Below are 25,241 nucleotides of genomic sequence, written 5' to 3'. Positions count from 1 at the left end.
TTTACCAAATCCTGATTGTTGGAAGATGGATTTTTCCAGTGTTTTACCATTTCAAATTATGGTACTTTAAACATGCCTGTGTATAAATATTCATATAAGAAAGGGAACTTAAAGCAGTTGGAATTGCTGAATCCCCGCAAAGAGAGCAATTTTACTTTAAAGTTGGGTAAACAAAAATGCATTATTTTAGGTTGTCTAACTATCGCAAACATCTGTGCTCCTATCTGTGCCCCTTGGCATTTCTTGGCATTTCTGGGTTGCAATCTTCTTCAGTTCCAAATCTAAGATGTGTGAGGCAAAAAAAAAACAAAACACTAAAACACTCAGGGAACTTACCACCATGTCATCATGTTGTTTCTTGGGTCTAAGCAGTCTTCCTTCTGTCTACTGCTCAGAGACTTATGTTTCTTTTGTATATAATTTCTACAGCCTTTTGTTGTTGGTAGCAGGAAGAACAGGGGGAAGAAAATATGTCGATTTCATTGTCCCCCGAGCAGAGGTCTCAGAACTGATTTTTAAAAACAAATAGGTTGAGGCTGGCTAGTTAGCTCAGTGATGCTGATAACACCAAGGTCAGGGGTTCAGATACCTGTACTGGCCAGCCATCAAAAAAATAATAAATTGGTTGAATTAACCTAAATTATAGATTATCCAAAAAAAAATCACTAATTGTTAAATTTTCATTGGTTGCTCTTGAGATAACAAATGAAGGAAATGTACTACTAAAAAGCAATGCTACAGGAATAGTCGCAAAGGTACAGAAAGAGATATGTTCAAGATGCTCATGCACACATTGTTGTAAACTTCCACAACAAGAAATAATATAAATAAATGTCCATCAGTAGAAGATTGACTAAATAGATTATGCGCATCCCTCATTGATATTTTGCCACCATGCACAAACACAGTTCCCCTGGTTAGTAAAATTTGAAATAATTCCAGAACAGCTTGTTAATAGTTTTTTCCTTGATTCTCTGCACCAAGTGCACCCCTCCAGCACTTTGCCCATATTGGTACATTCCCCAGGATACCTTTTTTTTTTAATTGAAAGAAAATTGATTATACATGTTTGTGGAGTACAGAGTTGAATATCAATACCTGTGTACAACGTGTGATGATCAAATCAGGATAATTAGCATGTTCATCATTACAAAACAGTCATTCCTTGTACCTATTAACCAATTTCTCGCTACCCCTGCTCCCTCTCCTCCTTTCCCCCTCTAGTAACCACAATACTGTTCTCTTCTTCTGAAAATTCAATGTATTATTGTAATTGTTGTTTCTTTTTTCTTTCCTTTATATTTATTTTTCAGCTCCACTTATGAGTAAGGACATGCTATTTCTCTTTCTGTACCTGGCTTGTGTCACTTAACATAATTTTATCCAAGCTCATGCATGCTGCTATGAATGGCAGAATTTCATTCTTTTTTATGGCTGAGTAGTATTCCATTTTGTATATATACCATATTTTCCTTATCTAGTTGTCTGTCCATGGACATTTAGATTGATAACATATCTTGGCTATTGTAAATAGAGCTGCAATAAACACGGAAATGCAGATATCCCTTAAACATGATAATTTCTGTTCCTTTGAGTATATACCCACTAGGGGGATTGCTAGATTGTGTGGTAGTTCTATCTGCAGCTGTTTGAGGAACCTCTGTACTCTTTTCCATAAAGGCTGTACTAATTTACAGTCCCACCAACAGTGCATAAGGTTCCCCTTTCTCTGCATCCTCATATGCATTTGTTATTCTTTGTCTTTTTGATAATAACCAGTCTAACTGAGGCAAGCTGGTATGTCAATGCGGTTTTGATTAGCAATTCCCTGATAATTAGTGATATTAAGCATTTTTTTTATACACTTGTTGGCCATTTGTAGGTCTTTTTTTAAGAAATGTCTATTTAGCTCCTTTGCCAATTTTTAGTCAGATTTTTTTTTTTTTTTTTTTTACTATTAAGTTGTTTGAGTTACTTGTATATTCCTGATATTAATCTCTTGTCAAATGAAAGTTTGCAAATATTTTCTCCCACCCTGCAGGCTGTCTTTTCACTCTGTTGATTGTTTTACTTGTTGTACATAAGCTTTTTTGTCTGACATAATCCCATTTGTTTATGTTCTCTTTTGTTGCCTGTGCTTTTCAAGTCTTATTCACAAAGTCTTTGCTCAGCCCTACATCCTGAAGTGTTTCCCATATGTTTCCTTCTAGGAGTTTTATAGTTTCAGGCCTTATATTTAAGTCTTTAATCCACTTTGAGTTGATTTTTGTATATGGTGAGATGTATGGGCCTAGATTCTTTCTTATACACAAGGGTATCCAATTTTTCCAGCACCATTTGCTGAAGAGGCTGTCTTTTCCCCAGCATATGTTCTTGGTGCCTTTGTTGAACATCATTTGGCTGTAAGTACACTTTGGGTTGATTTCTGTGTTTTCTATTCTGTTCCATTAGTCCATGTGTCTAGTTTTATGCCAGTAACATGCTGTTTTGGTTACTATAGCTTTGTAGTATAGTTTGAAGTCAGGTAGTGTAATGCTTCTAGCCTTTTTTTTTTTTGCTCAAGATTGCTTTGGCTATTCAGGGTCTTCTGTTGTTTCATATGAATATTAGGATTGTTTTTTTCTATTTCTGTGAAGAATGGCATTTGTATTTTGATGGAGATTGCTTTGAATCTATAGATCACTTTGGGTAGTGCAGACATTTTTGTAACATTAATTCTTCCAATCCATGAACATGGAATCTCTTTCCATCTTTTGGTGTCCTCTTTATTTCTTTCAGCAGTGTTTTGTAGTTCTCATTGTAGAGATTTCCACCTCCTTGGTTAAATTTATTTCTAGGTATTTTATTCTTTGGTAGTTATTGTTAATAGGCTTGCATTCTTGCTTTCTTTTTCTACTAGTTCATTTTTGGTATATAAAAATGCTACTAATATTTGCATATTGATTTTTTATCCTGCAACTTTACTGAATTTGTTTATTAGCTCTAGGAGTTTTTTGGTAGAGTTTTTAGGTTTTTCTCTATATAGGATCATGTCATCTGCAAACAGGGACAATTTGACTTCATCTTTTCCAATTTAGATTCCCTTTATTTCTTTCTCACCTGATTGTTCTGGTTAGTACTTCCAATACTAAGTAAATAGGAGTGGTGAGAGTGGGTAGCCTTGTCTTGTTCCTGTATACAAACAAAAACCTTTTAGTTTCTCCCCACTCAGGATGGCACTGGGTTTGTCATACATGGCTTCTTTGTGTGGAGATACTTTCCTTCTATATCTAATATGTTGATAGTCTTTATCATGAAGAGATGTTGAAACTTGTCAAATGCTTTTTTTGCATCTATTGAGATAATCATATGGTTTTGTCATTAATTTTGTTGATGTGGCATATCACATTTATTGACTTGCATATGTTGAGCCATCCGTGCATCCCTGAGATAAAGCCCACTTATCATGGTGTATAATCTTTTTGATTTGCTGTTGTATTCTGTTTGCTAATATTTTGTTGAGGATTTTTGTGTCTATATTCATCAAGAATATTGGCTTGTAGGTTTCTTTTTTTCTTGTGTCTTTGTCTGATTTTGGTATCAAGGTGAGGTTTGCCTCATAGAATATTTGGGAGAATGGCCTTTGATCCAGTATTATGGAATAGTTTGAAAAGGATTGGTATTAATTCCTCCGTAAAGGTTTGGTAGAATTCAGCAGTAAAGGTATCTGGTCCTGGGCTTTTCTTTGTTGGGAGACTGCTGATTACTTCTTCAATCTTGTTGCTTGTTATTGGTCTGTTCAGGTTTTCTATTTCTTCTTTGTTCCGTCTTCATAGTTTTTATATGTTCTGAAATTTATCCATTTCTGCCAGATCTTCAAATTTGTTGGCATATAGCTATTTATAATAGTATCTAATGATTTTTTGTGTTTCTGTTGTATTAGTTATAATGGCTCCTTTTTCATTTCTGATTTTTGTTATTTGGATCTTCTCCCTTCATTTTTTAGTAGTCTAGCTAATGGTTTGTCTGTGCCTTGAGTTGAATGTCCCCCCAAAACTTAATACCCACTGTAACTGTTGAGGGTGGGAAATCATATTATGGTAATTGAAAGGTGGGGCCTAGAAGAAATGATTAGATTGTAGGACCATGCCATAATGAATGGATTGATAATGGTGGTCATGGGTGCGGTTTGGAGGGCTTTAAAAAAAGAGTGAATGAAGAGGTTACTCTTTGCTCTCTCTGCTCTGCCATTTCTCAATATGATACCCTGTTGTCACTGAAGTCACCACCAGAGAAAGTCTCCACCAGATGTGTTCCCTGGACTTCGGAGTTCCAGCCTCTGAAACTGTAAGAAATAAATTTTGTTTTCATTATATATCACTGAGTTCCATGTATTTTGTTATAAGTAACAGAAACGAACTAATGCAGCCTGTTTTCTTTATATTCTGAAAACAACAACTTTTTGTGTCAATGATCTTTTGAATCATTTTGGGGGCCTTTATTTCATTTAGTTCTGCTCTGATCTTAATTATTTATTTCCATCTCCTAATTTTGGGATTGGATTGTTTTGTTTTTCCAGTTCTTTGAGGTGTAAAATTAGGTTGTTTATTTGAAGTCTTTCTATTCTTTTGATTTAAGCACTTATAGCAATAAACTTCCTTCTTAGTACTGCTTTTGCAGTATCCCATAGGTTTTTGTGAGTTGTGCTTGTATTTTCATTTGTTTCAAGGGATTTTTTGATTTCCTGCTTTATTTCTTCTTTAACCCACTGGTCGTTCAGGAGCATGTTGTTTAATTTCCTTGTATTTGTATAGTTTCCAAAGTTTGAAAATATATTTGGTAAGATTTCAGTCTTTTTAAATTTGTTAAGACTTAATTTATGGCCTAATATGTGCTCTATCCTGGAGAATGATCTGTGTGCTGATGAGAAGAATATATATTCTGTAGTTGTTGGATGTAATGTTCTGGACATGTCTGTCAAGTCCATTTGGTCTAAAGTGCTGTTTGAATCCAATATTTCTCTGCTTATTTTTTTTCTAAATGATCTGTCCAATGCTGAGAGTTACACATTAAAGTCCCCAGCTATTATCATGTTGGGATCTATCTCTCCCCTTAAATACAATAGCAGTTGCTTTATATATCTAGGTGCTCTGATGTTGGGTGCCTATATATTTATGATTGTTATATCTCTTTGCTGCATTGATCCTTTTATCATTATATAATATCCTTCTTTGTCTCTTTTTATAGTTCTTGGTTTGAAATCTCTTTTATCTGATATAAGTATGGCAACTCCTGCTTGTTTGGAGTTTCCATTTGCATGGGATCTTTTTCCATCCCTTCACTATTACTCTATGTGTGCCTTTATTGATGAATTTGAGTTTCTTGCAGGCAGCATAGAGTTGGGTCTAGTTTTTTAATCCATTCAGCCAGTCTATATCTTTTAAGTAGGGAATTTAATCCATTTATATTCAGAGTTGTTACTGAAAGGTATTGCCTTGTTCCTGCCATTTTATTAATTTTCTATGGTTGTTTTATGTATCTTTTATTCCCTTCTTTCCCTTTTATTATTTGCCTTTTCTGTTTGGTGTTTTTGTTTATTGGTTTGTTTGTTTGTTTGTTTGTTTGTAATGATAAGATATATTTTCTTTCTCTTTCTCATTTGCTTATCTGTTCCACTAGTGGTTCTTATTCTTTCCCATGTATGTATATATATATTCGTGATATATATTGCTCTTTTGATTCAAGATGTAGGACTCCTTTAAGAATTTTTGAAGGACAGGTCTTGTGGTGATAAATTCCCACAGTTTTTGTTTGTCTGGGAAAGATACTACTTCTCCTTCATTTCTGAAGAAAAACTTTGTTGGATATAGTATTCTTGGTTGACTGGTTTTTTCTTTTAGCACTTTGAATATGGCATTCCTCTGTCTCCTGGCATGTAGGGTTTCTGTTGAAAAATCTGCTATTAGCCTGGTGTGGATTACCTTATGGATGATTTGATGATTTTCTCTTTCTGTTTTTAGAATTTTTTCTTTATCTTTTAAATTTGACAATTTGACTATAGTGTATTTCAGGGAGATCCTTTTTGGTTTGAATCTGTTTGGGAATGTTTGAGCTTCTTGGATCTCTGAAACTATATCTCTCCCAGTACTTGGAAAGTTTTCAGCTATCATTTCACTAAATAGGTTTTCAATGCCTTTTCCTTTCTCTTCCCCTTCCAGTACGTGCATAATACAGATGTTTGCATGCTCAAGGTTATCAGAAAGATCTCATAGGCTGTCTTCATTTTTAAAAATTCTTTTGCCTTTTAGTTTTTGGTCCAACAGTGTTAATTCAAAAGCCTGTCTTCCAGTTCAGAAATTCTTTCTTCCACTTGCTCTAGCCTGCTGCTTATACTCTCACTTGTATATTTTATTTTGTTGAAGGAATTCTTCAGTTCCAGGATTTTTGCTTGATTCTTTTTTATTGCTTCTATCTTTTTGTTAAATTTCTCATACATTTCCTCAATTTTTATTTTCTTTTTTTTACTTAATTGTGATTTCTGTCTTTTTTTTTTTTTTTTTTTTTTGTCTATCATGTTGAGTTTCTTTAATATTGCCACTTGGGATTCCTTTTCAGGAGATTCACCAGTTTCTATTGTTTGGTGTCTGGAATAGGAGAACTGTAGTCTTCTTTTGGGGGAGTCATGTTTCCTTGTTTTTTCATGCTTCTCAGTCTTCATCACTCTGTGGTGATGTCTGAGCATCTGGTAGTGCAGCTGTTTCTTTTAATTTTGGGAGTGGTTTTGAGGCGAGAGACCCTACCTGTAGAAGTGTTTTATGTTGGTACTTGTGTTCGGCTTCATAGGCTTGGTTCTGGGTAAACATGGGAGTAAGTGCTGGCTCAATCTCCACACTTTTTCTGCTGGTGCAGGCAGGCCACTGTGTTGAACAGGACACTGGGCTCCTGGGGAAGGTGGCATGTATCTAGGCAGCTTTCACACCCCTGGCACACTCTCCAGTGGTGCTTGCAGGCTCTCTATGTCAGGCAGAACTCTGAGCTCCTAGGGTAGGAGGGTGTGGATCCAGGCATCCAGTGCAGGGAGGTGGTACAGACCCTGTTCACTGTCTGCTGGGATAGGGATGGGGCTTGAGTCCGACAGGACTCTGAGCTGGGTGAGGATGAAGGTGTGGATCCAGATGACTGGTGCACTCCTCCCATTCTTTGCTGGCACAGGAGCCTTTGCTATATAGAGTGGGGCTCTAAGCTTGTCCCAGCAGTGCAGGATAAATCCAGTCTCCATGCTGGTCCTGGTCAGGAATTTCCCCTGTCCTTCCTTGTTGCTGTCTCCAGTTTCCAGATCTAAAGGGGTTTTCCTCACAGGTTAGCTGGATTCTGTTGTTTTTTCCTAGACATTCTACAGATGACTATTTGTTGCTTTGTTTTTTTTGTTTGTTTGTTTTGTTTTGTTTTTGCATTAGAGGTGAGAGCTGGCTACCTCTAGTCAGTCATCTTTGCAGAAAAAAAAATAATGACCAAACTCCTCAGGATACCTTGAACCTCCACATAATCTAGAAACTAAAGGCTTAACACTTGCATAGCACTGATCTTAAGGGCCATCCTTTACCACTATGACTGGTGCCCATTCTGATTGGTTGGGGCCCAAGCCCTGTTAGATATTAAATATTTTGTATATCACTGCTTGGTCCATACATACTATGGAATTCCAAACAGCTATTAAAATGAATGAGGGAAACTCCAAGTAAGCATAGCAGATTGAACAAATACATCTATTTCCACTCCCTCCTGAAACCTCACTAAAATGACAGCAAAGAATAAAAAAAAAAGTCATAATACCCAAAAGAACAAAGAGAACATGAGAAGAGATGATAGCAGGAGAGAAATGTTGATACAAGTTTTGTAAGTTGGAAAGTAGATGGACAGGTGGTAACTGACTCAGCAGTATAGAGAATATTGAAACTTAAGCCCGAAACTGGGGAGAAGCCAAGACAGAGCAAGGCAATTCATGCTGAAAAACATCAGAAAGTCTTAGGATTTGGAGGCATCAAGAATCTCTAGAAGCTGAGGTGTGAAAGATAGATAGATTGGCAGTTTGTAATAAGGCTATATAGTCCCTCCTCTTAAGTCCACTTATACACTCTATGGAGTAATTTCTCTCTGCCAATATATATAGAAGACTGGAGACTCTGTTTTTGCTGGAAAAGTTTATGTCGGTGAGAACTGAGATGAGTTGCCACATTGAAAACAAGGATATAAAATATGCATATCAAACGGTACAGGGCTGGTCAGTTAGCTCAGTTGGCTAGAGCACAGTGTTATAGCGAAGGTCAAGGATCCCCATACCAGCCAGCAGCCAGAAAAAAAAAAAAAAAAGGTTTAATCTTCAGTGACCACATCACTCCTCTCATATGCAATCTTGCATCACTTAACAACTGGGATACTTTCTGAAATATGTGTCATTAGGCAATTTCATTGTTATGCAAGCATAATATAGTATACCTACACAAACCTAGATGATACAGCCTACCACACACCTAGGCTATATGTTATAACCATAGTAATCTTATGGGACCACCAACATACATGCAGTCCATCACTGACTGAAACATTATGCAGCATGTGACTGTATCCCAGAATATTGGCAACCAGGCTTACACCACCTTATAGGAAATTAGACTATTTATCTCTGTGGAAACTAAACTGTCCAATAGAAAAGATCTAAAAGTAACTGACATTTTGAAGAACTCCAGTGAAAAAACTCAGTTGCAGCCTTCTCAACTAAAAAGGGAATGTACCACATAACAGTGCCTTCTCACGTGCACAGAACTAATCAGCTTCTTAGTGTATCGGTGTTATATATAAATGGGCCATCGATAATGACAAGACTTTGAGGAAAGAGAGATAAAAACAATGGAAAAGAAAAGGTGAACTTGTCAGAAACAGAGACAATGCAGGAAAAAGAAGAAAACTTTAAAAAGATTTGCCCTTCAGAGAGATGAGAATATACAGTATTCATCAAAAATTGGCTATATATTAAAAAAGAACATTCGGAGAACAAGAAACAGTTTTTGAAAATTGAAAATAAGATAAAAATAGAAGTGTTGGAATATAAATTGAAGGGAACCTCCTGGAAACTAGAATAAAAAGACAAAAAATAAAATGGAAAATAGGGGGAAGAGATGACTTGGGAATCAATCTGGGAAGTCCAAAGTTTGGATGATAACATTTACAGAAAGAACAGAGTAATGGGAAAAAGGAAATTACCCAAAAAATAATGTAAGAAAATGGTCTAAAACTGTAGGACATGAGATTTATGACTGAAATAGCCCACCAAGTGCCTGGTTTAATGAATAAATATAGATCACATCAGAGCACATCATAGTGACATTTTGGAACATCATGGAATCAAAGTGGCAATGTTGACTCAACAGCAGCACTGGAAGCTAGAAATCAATGAACTAAAGCTTTTGAAAGTTTAAGGAAAAATTATTTCCAATCTAGAAGTCTATACCTAGCCAAACTTAATAGTAGAATAAAGCAATTTTCAGAATGAAAGCTTTCAGTAAACATTTTCTCTCTCCAGTGGCCTTGCTCAGAAAGTCTTGGAGGTTGTGTTCAATCAATATAAAGGAATAAATCAAAAAAAGAGGAATAGTATGTGGAAAATAGAATTGAGAAGGGTATTCAGGGCTTTCCCCAAGAAGCTGTGGAACCTGTACTAGGCTCCCACCCACCAGTGGGTCAACCAAGTAAAATCTATTTTAAGGAGAACATTTAGTAGGAAAGGTTGAATAGGATTGCCTTTACTAAAGTTTAAAGCATCGAGAATATTAGGCAACAAGAAAGTTTTTTAAGGGAAGCTTTTCCAAAAATGGCAACAAGACACCTAAGGAAGTTGTGAAAGGAGGAAGATGTTACCGAGTTGTATTTTAGCCACCCACATAGAGAATATGCAAGTCTCTAAGACAGTATTGAAAGTTACTCTGGTGGATGGATAGCAGAGTGGCACCCAGGAAACCCAACCTCATCTACAGTCACAGGCAAGGGCTGACTTTCAAGAAAATGGGGAATTAGGTAAAGTCGGTGTAACCATTCTGTTATTTCTCTTTCCCTGCCTGTACTTACTCAGATGCCCTATGCCAGCATGCTTTCCTTGCCTAGCCAAAACTTACCATTAATTTAAGCAAAATTGTCTTGTACTTAAACCAATATCGAATCTTGCAGGCCTACCATCCACCTTAACTAATATCAGATCTTGGTCTAGCCAGTCCCTTTCAGCTAATCATCAAGGGTCTACAAAATAAATCTGTACTAAGATGTTAATGACAGATAACAGATTAATATACAGTCTTGTGCCACATAACAATGTTTCGGCATATATGACAGTTGGTTCCATTAGATTATAATGGAACTAAAAAATTTCAATAACTTAGAGTGACATCATAGCACAATACATTACCCACGTAGGAGCAATAAGCTATGCAGTACCATACCTATACAGCCAAGGTGTGTCGTAGGCTATACCATCTAGGTTTGTGTAAGTGTATTCTATGATATTCACACAATGATGAAATCACCCAACTATGCATTTCTTGGAATGTATCCATGTCTTATAATGATACATCACTGTACTACCTATCCCAAGGTATTTGCATTTCAACATACTACTCAAAGGCTAAAGACTGCTGTAATCAGTCTTCTAATTTCAAATTAGCTAGTAAGGGGAATATTTTTAAAAGGTAGGAGTCATCAAATCTCACAACATAAACAACCACCTACTTCACCTCTTGGCATAACTAGCTGGAAACCTGTGTCTTAAACCATTTTAATGTATTTTCTGGGGCCTCGTTATTCACATAGTCATGGTGAGCCATAAATTGCCACCCAAAATCAAACAATCAATCAAAAAAGTAGAAACCTTTTCAGATTATCACATTGTTATTTTGGCTTGGAGTGGGGGAAACCACAAAATAATTTTAAACATGTTCCAAGACATGTTAGAGATTAATGAATTTGCCACTAAAACATGTCACAGATTTAAAATCTTGTATGTTTAAAATTAAAGCACTGAGAGAGGATCAAGTCCACTTAAAACTGCTTTATATTGAGATGTCAATCAAACATCTGAAAAGGAACACAATGTTGTTATTATAATAGAAAATACAAAGGAATCATATGCAATCAAGTCATTTATATTGGTAATCCAAATCACATTAAAACATGCGGACCAATGTAATTGGCAACAGAATTATGCCCAGAATAACACTTGAGTCACATCAGGTCATTCTGAGCAAACATACTGGACAATTCCATAACTTTGAAATCTAAGGAAAGTGATAGGGGACTGAGGGATTCCAGTAAACGCAGCAAGTACATATCTCATGTTTAGAGCTATCAAATTCGCATTGTGAACTTTAGCACAAATCTCACTGCAACTCAGGAAGAATGTTCTAATTCTAGTAATAGCATTTACAGAAGTATTCTGAGGACTTCCGCTAAATCATATCTAAGTCAAAATGTAAAATCTAAGTTAGGGCAAAGGGAAGAACATAAAAATAAATATCTTAAGATATATAAGGTAGGATATTATTTAAGTACTTTGTAATGTACGATGAGGCCAGGAGCTCACTTTGGTATGCTGGGTACAGTGGCAAGAGCCCAATACTCAATGCCACATTCTCTGAGGGGCAGGAGGCAATGATGCCATAACATTCCACAAATGTCCTTTCACACGGTAAAAATATTTCTGACAGTCACTCTGCCCAAACCTTCCTATTCATAACACTGTCAGCTGGCGTGTCACTCACAGTGACAGGAAAGGAGAGAGGGAAAGATGATCGTGGTGAAGAAGATGGTGGGAACTAAATCACTGCATGGTGAGCAAACAAGAAGCACCTGAACTGCCCATTGTCACGCCGATTGCTGAGACACTCCTGGCACAAAGGGGCTGGGGGGAGGACATTCCACTGGTCTCAGGGAAATGAGTAGTCCCAATATTCAAATGATTACAATTTAAAATGATGGTATGAAATCCAGTTGAATTAGAGTTTCAAAAAGCAATAGAGCCCAAAGGAATCCTGGAGGGAGGAGCACTTCATCTAGTGATGGGGGTGAGGTGCACAAGAGCACCTGTGTTAGTCCATTTGGGCTGCTATAAGAAAATACCATTGACTGGATGGCTTATAAACAACAGAAATTTATTGCTCACAATTCTGTAGGCTGGGAAGTCTGCAATCGAGGTGCCAGCAGGTTCCGTGTCTGTTGAGGGCCATTTCCTGGTTCATAGTTGGGGCCTTCTCCCTGTGTCTTCACATGGTGAAAGGAGAAATTGTTCTCTGGGGTCTCTTTTGTAAGGACACTAATCCCATTCATGAGGGCTCCATTCCCATGACCTAACCACCTCCCAAATGCTCTACTTCCTAATACCATCATCTTGGGGGACAGGATTTCAACATATGAACTTAGGGGGAAGTCTTTTTTCAAATTAAATCTTACACAGAAGTTTAGCTGTTAAACAAATCAGAAAAAAGTATTTTGATTGAGGGGCCACCTAGAACTTCTCTTTCATTCTCTTTCAACCACCGGTCATCTCTAAGACGTCTCCAAGGAATTCCAGAGCTCTTCACTATGCCCTTGGAAAATGACATATATAAGCCCCAAATTATTCTGCCCAAGGTTACCCATGATGACATAGTGTCAATCTGGAATTTTTCCCAAGTCTCCTGATGCTCAAGCCTATGCACAATTCCTAAGAATAATACACTGTCATTCTTATGTCACATGGCCTTCCTTAGTTTCCTAATATGAGCACGTGACATTGGTATCACTAATTCACTAAGCAACTCCGACAAATCAGAAAAGCTATTGCTGTAAGTGAGATCTTTAGGAATATAGATTATACATAAATGTAAGTGACATTTATTTCAATGAATTGTTTATAATGTTAGAAACCAACTATAGTCAGTCTTAAGTTTAAGACACTTGCTAACAGTATTTGTTTTTAAAACTTGGCAAAACTGGATACCTGACTCAATGCTAGCCTTCAAAGAACAAAATATGTTTGTAGTTTTCAGATTAGCATATAAATTGGCATTCTGTGGCATTTTCAGAAAAGATCCATGATGTGCAAACTGAAATATTGCCTTTTTAGGTATGTATAAAATAGATGTTTGTTAGGAACGTAATTGTCTTTGTAGAAAGAGTATTACCAAAATATTTGTTGCATATTTGTATATACCAAGCTGTGAACTACATAAAAATGTAAGTGTAACTAGCTGTGAAGTTTATAGTCTATATTTACAGTTATCCCCAGAGTCTTGCATTTAAGTGCCTTTGTTTCAAGAAAAAAAAAATTGAATAGGCTTTCCTTTGGGCATCTTAAGGACTAAAACAATCTCATTGTTTCATTTCAGACTGTTCATATAAGGTGACAATAGATAAATCCAGAGAGATTTTTTCCCCCTTACCATGACTATGTAATAATGGTCTCTTAACACAAAATCGAGTTGACTGATTTTGCTTTTGCCCCTACTCTTATGTGTTCCTTCTGAATGACTCTCACTTGGCCTGTGGTCAGGAGTTTCATAACCACAGGAATTAGGTTTTTCTAGATGCTGACCATTTTTTGTTTGGGATTTGTTTTTAAACAGGCTGACAGATGTTTGTGGCCCTTCTGCTTGGGGCTTTTTTCTTTCATTTTTTGAAGCAGTTTTGATTTTCTGCTTTAGGTTTATTTGGTTTTGAAACAAAGTTACAAAATGACTGAGGAGGGAAGGCATGCACGTCCATGTCGTCTGTGAATTTTTGTTAGCTCTATGATCTCCATCTACCTAGCTCCACTACCCCATTCTGGATGGCTTCTGCAACTTCTACAGGCCATGTGGGGTACTAAGGTCTCTTCTCATCTATCCTGACTGATGTCTGGAAAGTCCTTTTACTGTGGGTTCAGTTAAGATAAGTTTGACACATTGTAATCAGAGCCTTTAAAAAGAAAACTAAAGGACAGTACAGCAAATCAGAAATAAAGACAGAGATAACACCTCAGAGCAAATTTCTTATTCTAATTAAAGTCTACTTCAGCTTGGTTTGGCTAGTACAATTTCAAAACCATTCAAATTTCTTTCCTTCACTTCACTTCTTCTAAGAAAACAAGAGTATGCTAGAAAAATTTATTTAGGCTTTTATTCTGGGCTAGATTTGAGATGACACCACTTTCAGATGGGCAGGATCCTTGGTTTTTCTTTGAACTTACTTCTCATTCCTTTCTGGACATGAATCTTCCATCTCATCCTCTCTGACATCCACTCAGCAGATGCTGTTTTTTTGAGTCTGACTTCACTCAGGCCTTATTCAGTTCTTGGTCCCCTTCAAAAGGAAAATGAATTTATATCAGGTCTCAAAGATTTACTCATCAGTTGTAGGCCACCAATCATCAATCTTTTAGTGATCACTTTCATAGATCTTAGAGATCTCTATAACTATGGTTTTCTGACTCATCTCTCATTCTTATTCAGTTCATTTCAGATATATTGGCCAACCAATTTAACTTCTTCTCTTAATGTTCTAGTCATGCTAGTTTCCTCAAATTATCAGAGACTATTTCCTCTTCCTTTTGGAGAGTTCTGTGCTCCGTTTAGTAATACCCACTAAATTTCATTTATCCTCAGTTCATTATGAGAGTAGAGATCATTGGCATACCCTCAGCCCAATGGATGGCCAGGGCATTCCAGGTTACCAGGTATGCTGGTTTCTCCATGTCTGTCCCTAAGAGGCAGTCTCCCGAAAACCATGACCAAAATTTTATGATGCCAAAAATTCTTTACACTCCCATTAAAGGTAATTTTTAACAAAGCTAACGTGTAACCACATTTGACATTCTACTGAAATTATAAGAAATCACCTAAGCATTTGTTTATTTTAACTATTTTGTTAACATGTAAATAGCTGGATTGCAAAAACAAGCTGGAGAAGAAAGTCCACCTAGAGAGAGTTGGTTAGCATGGTTGGGTATCAGAGAAATTCCTTCTCTGCAGAACTGAATCCAGAGTGGATTGGTCAAAAAGTAATGGTACCTCTTGTTACTTATTCACAAATATGCATACCAAAAATATAAATAATATACAGACTTAGTGTTCAAAATAGAAGCTAGATAGTTAAGAAATGCAATTATCATTAAATTATTACATGTAACATATTTCACGGGCAAAGATAAAGAAGCATATTGTCACAATTTATTACTTTGTATAATACTTTAAAAACATATACTTAATTATTTAAAGGGAACCACTGTGGTATAATGTGGGTGCAACAAGCATGGTAGTTTGAGATCAAAAGTTTTTGCCTTTTAAGAGATCATTCGATCATTTGGGCTTACCTCTCAACAGCCAGAAATTATTAGCCAACATCTGCCAATCTCCATTCTTTCCCACTTCTACCCATTGTCCACACTGAAGCCAAAATGATCATTTTAAAAATGTAAAGCTAACCATATTTCTGCTTAAGACCCTTTAATGGCTTTCCTGTGCATTTATAACAAAAGGCAAATTCTGTAACACAGACATCAAGGCCCTAAATAATCTGGTCCCTGACTACCATTCCACTCATCTCATGCTACTGTTCAGCTCTCTCTCCAATCTTTCGCTACACTTACCTTCCTTCAAAGAGGATGTTCTTTCCTCCTAGAACATTCTTCCACCCACCCTCTGCAGAGCTGGGTCCTTCTCATATTTTTTAGATCTCAGTTTAAATATTGCCTCTTCAGAGAAGGCTTTTCTTTCACCCAAGCTAAACAACCAAGTTAAAGTATGGAATTCCACTTGTTTTCTCTTCTTATGAAGGTCCTTTGATAGAACTTATCAACATTTGTAATTATATATCTATTTGGCTATTTAAGTATTTAAGGTTTGTCTCACCACTGGACTAAAAGCTTCATTAGGGCAGAGAATGTATCTATTTTAATGTAGCAATGTAATGCCTAGTATAGAACCTGACACACAGTAAGCAATCAATAAATATTTCTCCATTTAATGAATCATAAACAAGAAATGTGTTGCCAAAATATATACATTTATTAAAGAGGCAAAAATAAGACAAAATTAGCCAACCTAAAGGAAGGACCTGATTTTATCCATAATTATAAACTTGAGTGCAGTTCTAGAATGTTTTTGAAAGGAACAAATATACAGTTAGCCCTCTGTATCCCCAGATGTGGAACTCCCAGATGTGGAGGGCCGACTGTACTATGCCATTTTTTACAAAGGACTAGAGCATCCATGAAGTTTAGTATCCACAGGGGTTTTAGAACCAATTCCTCACAGATATGGAAGTATTACCATAATTTTAGATGGTATTAACATCAAATATTTTTCAGTACCTTTGATTTATAAAAAGAAATATAACTTAAGCCTTTTTAAAATGGTTTCTCTTCAATTTAATGCTTATTGGTTGAGAATAATTTTCTTTTTCTATACAGATGCTCACATACAGATATAGTTTCATATATTATAAATCCATTTTTTAGAAGAAAGACACATATTTGGTCCCATACACATTGTACAGTAAAGCAAATGATCTGCATTTGGGATTCATTTGTCTCCTTTGCTTTTAAAATGAAGCCTGCCAAAAGATGACTATGATGTTATGTTCATAGATGTGCTAATTGAGGTAACTACCCCAAGGAAATAGAATCTTGAAATTATATTTTGAAAGGCTCTTCTGATAAGAGGGTAGGAATGGTGAAATATCTCTGTTTTAACCTGACACTACAAAAGGGAAATCCAGAGGTAGTGCTAACCTTCTAAATATTTAAGGCCATCTGCCAAAATAAGCAATTCAACTCTTGTTGCATATACATTCACCAAAGAAGAAGGATGTATTAGAAGAAATCCTTGGTCCATGAAAACTATACCCATTAACTTTCCCTAGGAGCTTCTGGACTGTCAAGGACTCTGACTTCTGGCAGTGTTCCCTTCAAAATAATCCAGGAGTCCAGCAGGAAGTAAACAGCTGCCACAACATAAATCCTTTTATCATTGTGCTAACACAAGCCCAAAATGGCATAAGCCTGAACTTGTGGGTAAACATAATAAGCTTTATTTCACTATTTGGGGGCTCTAGACCTTGTTACATTTATCTGGTTTTTTTCCCCCGTGATCCTAAAAGCTTTGTTATTTACCAAACCATCTTCAGATTTTCATTTCCTAGTAAATCTTTTTTTTTAATATTACTTTTTAAAAATTTATTTATTTATTTATTTATTTTGTTTTATCATTACACAAAGTAAACATTTTGGGGGGCCCTTTAACAATTTTTCCCTAATTTCCTCCCCCTCCCACTTTCCCACCTCTGGTGGCCTCAGTTCCGTTCTCTCTTTTTGAAAGTTCAAGGAATTATTGTGATTGTCGTATGTTTCTTTTTTCAGCTCTCACTTATGAGTGAGGACATGAGGTATTTTTCTTTCTGTACCTGCCTTATTTCACTTAACATAATTTTCTCTAAGTTCATCCATGTTGCTGCAAATGGCAGAATTTCATTCCTTTTTATGGCAAAATAGTATTCCATTGAGTAAATGTACCACATTTTCCTTATCCATTCATCTGATGATGGACATTTAGGTTGGTTCCAACTCTAAGCTACTACAAATAGAGCTGCAATGAACGTGGGAGTGCAGTTATCCCTCTGACATGATGATTTCCATTCCTTTGGATATATACCCAGTAGTGGGATTGCTGGATCATATGGCAGTTCTATCTGTAGTTGTTTGAGGAAGCTCCATACTATTTTCAATAATGGCTGTGCTAATTTAGAGTCCCACCAACAGTGTAGGAGAGTTCCTCTTTCTCCACATCCTTGTCAGCATTTGTTATTCTCTGTCTTTTTGATATTGTCCAGTATAACTGGAATGAGATGATATTTCAATGTGGTTTTGATTTGCATATCTGTTTTTCTTAATCCATGTACCAACACCACCCTGTTTTAGTTATTATAGTTTTTGAAGCAACTTTTATTATTTGCTAAAGCACATACTCTTCATCAGTCTTCCTCTACAGAAATATTTGTTATTCTTGGCTATATATACTTTAGGATGAAGTTTAAAATCACTTCATTAAGATACAAAAATAATCTCTAGAATTTTTATTGCAAATTTTATTAAAACTATTTCAGAGGAATTAACAACTGGAAAATTTTTGTCTTCTCATCCATCTTCAGACCTTTTTCATAGTTTTGTCATTTTCTTCATATAGGCCCTGCCTAATTCTTTTTTTTTTTTTTTAATGCCTTTTATTATTATTATTTTTTTTTTTTCTGCCTAATTCTTGTTGAGGTTATTCCTAGATAACATTGGGGCTCAGAAAACGATAGTCCAGTGTATGGCATTTTGACATGCCAAGTACTCTGAACTAAAGAAGCAGCCTCAGAATCAAAGTCTTTCTGGCCTTCTCCTGCCCCCCTGTGTCTCCATCCTATTTCCCTCCAGAAGCACAGGGCGGGGCTTTCTCTGAAGTTTTCCTTATCTGACTAAGGGAAGTTCCTGCAGAGGAAATGTGATCATCCTGAACCCCCTCACTGGGATCTACATTAAGCATAGAAGATTAACTCATATGGCAGGAGATGAAACTAAAAGGTCTCCATGCCAAGGACACCACACCCAGACAGATTTTTCACCTATTCTTCTGAGGGCTTTATCTTCATAAGACAATCTTTGATCACGTGTAGTTTCTCCCCTCACTCCCCCATAGCTTGTTGCCAACACCCTCCAGTAGCTTTTAAGTACTATTTCTTTCTGTTGCTCAAAGTGCTATTAAAGCTTCAACCATCTGGCCCTTCTTTGAGTGTCATCCTTTTGTGCGACCCTGTACATATGTATATAATAAATGTGTATGCCTTTCTTTTGTTAATCTGTCTACAGTCAAGTTTATTTCTCAGACTCAAATATCAAACCTCCAGAGGGAAGACAGAAGGTTCTCTCACCCTGATACTGGTTTCTATGTTTTTGATGTTATAGCAGATAGACTCTCCACTATGTTTTTTAACTGATAACTGAAATGGTTAGGAAAATCGGTAAACTTTTAAACTTTCATTCTAAATATATTTCATTTAGATTTTCTTGGGTTAGAAAATCACCTCATTTTCAGATATTAATTGTATCTCCTGATTTCCAGTAGTGATGGCTCTTTTCTGGTTCCTGCTTTATTGTACTGGCTAGGAATTTAAAAAATTAAATTATAATGGTGATAGCAGGTCTTTTTTATCATGTTCCTGATTTTAGTGGAAATACATCTACAGTGTTTTACCACTGCATATTTTGCTAGCTGATTGTTTTAGGATAGACATTTTCTATTCCAGTAAGAAAAAAATAATATATGGTATTCTTTGTGAATTTACATGTCATCCTTGCTCTTCTAATCTTCTCCATATTTTTCCAAAATTTAGCACATGTGCTGCAGAAGAGAGGACTGCATTACTCTTTAAATAAAACTGGCCTGTCATATTTAAATGTCTTTTAAAACGTTTTGAGGGGAAAAGTCAATGCATGTTTTAAAAGCAGTCTGCTCTAAAAGTAGGGATCATAGAGGTCTGCAGCAGGTTGTAAAATATTCAACCTGAAGCATTATGATAATCAAACCTTTTTTCTATGGATATAAGCCATTCATCTAGAAGAAGGGAAGTCAATTGAATACGTTGGTATCTTGATTTCTGCAAGAAGCTTTTCCCTGGATGTTTAGGAGGAAAATAAACACAAAGAGAAGAGCCTCAAAGAGCCTTTTTTTCCCCTCTGAATATTAAAGAAAAGTAGGCAAAAAAACTGCCACTGTCTTCCAAATCTAATTAGCAGTATTAAGCAAGGGAGTTATTTCCAGAAAAAGGAGAAGAAATAGTTAACAGCTATTAACCTGTAGGAGAGAGAGGGAGTGAGAGTTTGAAGATTTGACCACTAAGGATTTTTACATAAACCACAAAAAAAAAAAATTAAATTTTTTACCTCTTAAAAATTACCATTAAGGATTGTTAGTTAAAATAGTAGCAGAAGAAAACTGCCAGCCCTGTCAGAATGCTGAGAAAATACTGAGTGCCAGACTTTTTCAATACCTTTTCAATACCTGGAAGCATTGCAGCTGAGAAGGGTAAACATTTTCTTGAGCATGGGAAGAAACACCAAGCTTTATTCAAGGTAATCAATAACAGTTGAGCTTGATGAAAAATGAGGCCAGCCTAAGTAGGTGGTAAAATTTCTTTTTATTTTGTATATATTATATATCTATATAAATACCTACTTGATATAATGAATGTTAAATGTTTACTCTGCTTTTTTCCCCTTCTTGTGTACAAGGTCTTTATTCACTCTAACTTCAGATGTCGTATTTCCATAACACACTTTGGTATTTGGAAGCATCCTCTAGCTCACATTCTCTATACATGAACTATTATTACTTGTAAAATAAACAGGCATTTTTAAATGTTTAGATTTAAATGTTTAAGAACCTTCATTAACATTGCCTACTCTTGTGTACAATTTGAATTATTTATCACGTGGGTATTACTTTATTTTATAAATAATACATATCCATTGTGACAAATTCAAAAATAGAAAAGTTATAAAGTGAAATTTGAAAGTGGCTGTCATGTCTGACCCCATTTCCCCCCAGGTAGCCACTGTTAAGGGTTTGCTGTGCATTTCTATGTATATGAAAATATGCAAATGCAAAGGTTTTTTTTGTTTTTTAATTTGATCACACTATACAGATTTTCTGCAATTTGCTTTTCCCACTACATAACTGATATCTTTCCATATCTACACAGCAATTTTACTAATAGTCATATTTTGTAGAAAAAGCAGAACACAAATTCCTACTTTTTTCTGTTTTAGGTTGGCCCAGTCTGGGTAAACTTTAATTGTATTTTAAGCCTATAAACTTAATTTAGCAATATCCCCCTTGTGGCAGTTACTGGAATTTCGGGCTAGTGTCTTAAAGTAGTGATTCTCAAATTTTAGCATGCATCAGTGTTGTGTGACATAGTCGTCTTCCCACCCAGTCCTGAGGGGGGGATGGTTTATAAGTTTCTTGAGAGCAGAGTTTTGAAACTGAGAGAATAGACTCTTTCTTTTCTGAGTACCACCGTATCTACCAACTACTCACAATGAATTGCCTATTAACAATTCACTAACACAATACAGTGTCCTCATAAGCAGAATAATTAGAAAACACACAGGTCCTTGTCCCCAGGATAGCTCAGACCAGTGATTTTCAAACTATAGCATGCACCAAATATCACCTGGAGGGCTTATTAAAACACAGACTGCTGAGCTCCACACCCAGAGTTTCTGATTCTCAGGCTGGGGCCTGAGAATTTGCATTTCTAACAAGTTTACAGGTGCTAGAGCTCCTCCTGATCCCAAGACCACATTTTGAGAACCACAATCTGAAAGGAATAATCAACCTCTGCTTGCATCTTCCAAAGTATTTGACTTAAATGTCACAGAACAGAATTCACCAAAAATCAAAAAAAGTAGACCCAAACTAGAACTTTTCATATAGAGTTCTCCTTAACCTGTACTCGTTAAAATTGAACTGCAATAAGAAATGCTGAAGCCCTCATCTCTAGCCACTGAAATGAAAATGCAACTTTTCTTTGCTCGGGTTGCTATGGTTTGAGTGTTTTTGTTCCCTGAAAAATTCATGTTGAAATGTAATCCCCAATGCAGCAGTATCAGAAGGTGTAGACTTTGGGAGGTGATTGAATCATGAAGACAGAGCATTCAGGGCAATTTTGGCAAAGGTTCAGAAAAAGAGAAGAGCTGTAGGGAAAGCATCATTCTTCTTACAGGTTACTTAAGTGGTCATGACAATGAAGACTATTCTGATGAGGTCTCAGGTAGAAATGAGGACCAAGGTATTGGAAATTACAGGAAAGTTCATCTTCATTTTAAAGTGGCAAAGAACTTGGCTGAATTATTTTCATGTCCTAGGACTTCATGGAAGGCAGAACTTAAGAGTAATGAACTAAGATATTTAGCACAAGAAATCTCTATGCAGAAATGTCCAGGATGCTGTGTGACTTCTCTTAACTGCTTATAGCAAAATGCAAAAAGAGAGAAATGATTTAAAGGTGGAATTTATAATTAAAAGGGAAGCAGAACATAAAGATTTTGAAAATTCTCAGCCTGGCCATGTAAAGAATAAAAAAGCATGTTTAAGAGAAAAAATCAAGTATGTGGCCAAATGACCATTACACAAGATTAGTATGGATAGAAGGATGCCAGGTACTATTCATCAAGACAATGAGAGAATGATCCCAAAGGTATTTTGGAGATCTTTTCTTTGGGGCTGCCATGCTCATTCCAGACCCAGAGTGCTAGGGTCTTGGCATCAGAACAGTTTTAGAGGAAAGACTCAGGGTACTTGTGGAACCTTGGGGCTCACTGTCCAGGGCTGTCTCAGGTCTCTGCTCCCTGCATTTTGGTGTGGTGCTCTTTGGCCACCCCAGCTGTGGCTCAGATTGGCCCAAGTGAAGCTTGTACCACTGCTCTGGAAGACACAAGCTGTAAACCTTGGTGGCATCCACATAGTGCTAATTTTTGCAGGCTCACAGAGTGCAAGAGCTGTGGAAGCATGACTGTCTCCACCTAGATTTCACAGGATGCCTCAAAGATCCTCAAAGTCTACACAGAGACCTACCACAGAGGCAGAGTTGCCACGGAGAATCTCCTACTAGGGCAATGCCCAGCATATCTGTGGAGTCAGGGCCACCACAGAGAATCCTCATTAGGTCGATGCCTAGTGGAGCTATGGAAGTGGAGTTGTCCCCAAGATCCCAGAACTGTAGAGCCACAAGCATGCAACAGTAACCTGGGAAAGCTGCAGGCATGCAACTTTGGTGTGTGAGAGCTGAAGCATGAAGTGTGTGAAGCTGAAATACCCAGCAAAGCCCTGGGGACAATGCTGTCTGAGGCCTTGGGGCCCAACCCTTGCCCCAGTTTGTCTAGAAGGTGGAACATGGAGTCAAAGAAGATTATTATCAAGCCTTAAGATTTAATATTGTTTGTCCTGTTGGGATGTGGACTTAATTGGGGCCTGTTACTCCTTTCTTCTACTTCTCCCTTTTGGAATGGGAATGTCTATACTATGTCTGTACACCATCGTATTTTGGAAGAACATAACTTGTGTGATTTCACACGTTCACAGCTAGAGGTAAATTTGTGTCAGGGTGAATTATACCTGAGTTTCACCTATATCTGATTTAGATGATACTCTGGACTTCAACTTTAAGGTTGGTGCTCAAATGAGTTAAGACTTGAGGCTACTGGGATGGAATAATAATATAACAAATAATAAATAATAAAATAAATAATAAATGTATTTTGTATGTGAGAAGGACATGAATTGTGGGTGGCTGGGGTGAAGCACTATGGTTTCAATGTATCCTCTCCAAAATCCAAGTGTTACCAATGTGATGGCGTTAAGAGGTGGGGCATTTAAGAGGTGATTAGTCCATGAGAGCTCCTTCCTCATGAATGGGATTAGGTACTCTTATCAAGGGGCTTGACAAAGGGATTTTGTCCCTTTTTGCCCTTCCACTTTCTACCATGTGAGGACACAGTATTCCTCCCTCTGCAGGATGCAACATGCAAGATGCCATCTTGGAAGCAGAAAGCAGCCCTCAACAGACGCTGTAGACTTGATCTTAAAATTCTCAGTCTCTAGAACTATGAGAAAGAAATTTCTATTTCTTATAAGTTACCTAGACTGTGGTATTTTGTTATAACAACACAAACAGACTAAGACACGGGTCTTCTTAACTTCGACATGGCTAGGTTTCCCAACTAACATGGAACAGATGGCATCTGAGAGCCATCAGTTTTTTCAAAACCTGTTATAACTAGACTGAAAACAGAGCCTAAGAATTGCTAATAGCATATTTCTGTTCAGACTAAATAGAAGCTCCTGGTAGAAATTAAGTCTTTCAAAGGAAGCCCTTCTTCATTCCCAACACCAACAAAACCTCTCTTCCCAAGTAATTCCTGTTATCCAACATTGCTCTGAGAAAGAATAAATAAAGGGGTGAAGAGTACTGGACTCTACTCTCAGCTTCACACTTCCTACCTGTGTCATCTGACTTCTCTACCTTCAGTTTTCTCATCTGTAAAATGGATATAATAACACCTACTTGAAAGGTTTTAAGGATTCAATAGGACAATTCATGTTATTCACTTAGCACAGTACCTGAGACATAACAAATGTTCAATAACTAAAAGTTACTACTAATACTGCTAATTCAAAGTAAATATTTGGAATACAGAATTGGGTTCCTGGCTATATCACTTGCTTTCAGCAGAAACATAACTAACAATGTGCTGTTAAATTTTTTTTAGGTTGAATGTTGCATGATCAGATTTGCTTATTGAATGATCTTTGTGACTGCTGTATGAAGACTGAACTATAGGTACACAAAGATGAAAGTGAGAGACTAGCTAGAAGACTATTGTAGTAATCAAGGTGAGAGATGGTGGTGGCTCCAACTAGAGTGATGGCAATGAAGGTGCATGTGAACTTAATATGAGGGATTTTGGAGATAAAAACAGACTTGGGGACAGATTAAATATTAGAAAATGGAGAAATCTAAGATAATTGCTAGTTTTCTACCATGGGTAACCAGGGGAATAGTGATATCATTAACTGACATGAAAAAGAAGCAAAGGTTATGGGAAATGGTAACAGATGCAAAGTGATGGAATTTGAGGACAGTCTGCCCTGCAGGACACTGCCCAGTATGCCAAACTACAAATCTTAATCATCCTCTAACCCTGAGCTTTTTCTGTAGCTAATCACATGAAGTAGGTCAAGGCGTGACTACCATGTAACTACCATGCAACAGTTTGCTCCTAGGAGTGACACACTAGCTTGTTCACTGCTTGCTACAAAAGATCCTGAGCCCTTAGTCCTGGGTTCCTCAGGTTGCAGTGCAATTTACTGCATGCATGGCTGCCACCTGGGCCCATTGTGGTACCACATGGGACTTAGGGCAGGGGAACAAGCACTACTATGAAAATGCTCCTTCTGCTTACTGTGCTATAATTGTCTTGCTCTGTTTCAGGGGTCAGAAAACATTTCCTGTAAAGGGCTATTTCATAAATATTTTAGGCTTTATAATCCATCTGTAACAATTACTCAATTCTGTCATACGGCACTAAAACAGCCACAAACAATATGTAAACAAATGAGTTTAGATGTATTAAATTGAAACTTTATTATGGTCACTGAAAGTTG

At 36.8% G+C, this 25,241-nt stretch overlaps 1 pseudogene; it reads right to left on the bottom strand.

Moving 5' to 3' along the window:
• Positions 1-19,331: 19,331 nt before the first annotated feature.
• LOC134368802 (U6 spliceosomal RNA) lies at positions 19,332-19,431 on the bottom strand (annotated as a pseudogene).
• Between the last annotated feature and the right edge of the window lie 5,810 nt (positions 19,432-25,241).

The sequence above is a fragment of the Cynocephalus volans genome, chromosome X (genome assembly GCF_027409185.1).
Source record: "Cynocephalus volans isolate mCynVol1 chromosome X, mCynVol1.pri, whole genome shotgun sequence".
NCBI lineage: Eukaryota > Metazoa > Chordata > Mammalia > Dermoptera > Cynocephalidae > Cynocephalus > Cynocephalus volans.
The sequence above is the reverse complement of the archived record's forward strand: the minus strand, read 5'-3'. Positions and strand labels throughout refer to the sequence as shown.